Raw genomic sequence first — 800 nt, 5'->3', positions numbered from 1 at the left:
TGTTGCAACGTTCTTACGTATCTACAGTGGCTTAAAAAATTCGATCACCCCACAAATGATGACCAAGAAAATGCACAAATATAAAAAATGTAACATTTGGAATATTATATCACTTTTTTCAAAGCTTTGAAGAAAAGCAAAAAAGGCTAAATACCCCTAACTACGCTCGACAGCTATTTTAAAAAAGAAACTCTTTAGAGATTTCCATAGAAATGACCATAGCAGAAGCTTTGAGCCTGGGTGGGGATCAAAGAGGAGTCTTTTAGTATTTTGACCACAGGTGACTTATTGTTGCGACTTTCTTAAATTTGGTAATTTTTCTGAGCATTTGGAAATCAAAGCTTAAACTCAATAACTGATACTAAGTGTCCTAACATTTTGCTTGGATTAAAAGTGACGAAGTAGGATGCAAATCTCAACATCTTCCTGGAGCTACTTCAGTCTGCATATTATTTTATTCAATTACATTTAAAACGGAGGAGCTTTTAATTTTTTTTCTAAGAAAATAGCTGGCACTTAATTTTTCTTCATACCGAATAAACCATTAAGTGTTTTTTGTTTCATTGTAATTGAAGTGTTCTCATGTGAAGTGTTCATCATGTATTTTTCAATTTGATAAATTTACTCCTTTTAGATGCAGTTTATAATTTGACTGATATTAGGTATTTATCAGTTTATATTTTTATTTATTTTATCCAATAAACGAGGAAGTCATATAATTTAGAATGAATCCCCAAAAGAAAAAATGAATAATATCCAAAAGAGCAGTCAAAACCAATAAAAAAAACATCAGTTCAATT

Source organism: Artemia sp. Qi Xiang Cuo, chromosome 12 (assembly GCF_049724085.1).
Source record: "Artemia sp. Qi Xiang Cuo chromosome 12, ASM4972408v1, whole genome shotgun sequence".
Classification (NCBI taxonomy): domain Eukaryota; kingdom Metazoa; phylum Arthropoda; class Branchiopoda; order Anostraca; family Artemiidae; genus Artemia; species Artemia sp. Qi Xiang Cuo.
The sequence above is the reverse complement of the archived record's forward strand: the minus strand, read 5'-3'. Positions refer to the sequence as shown.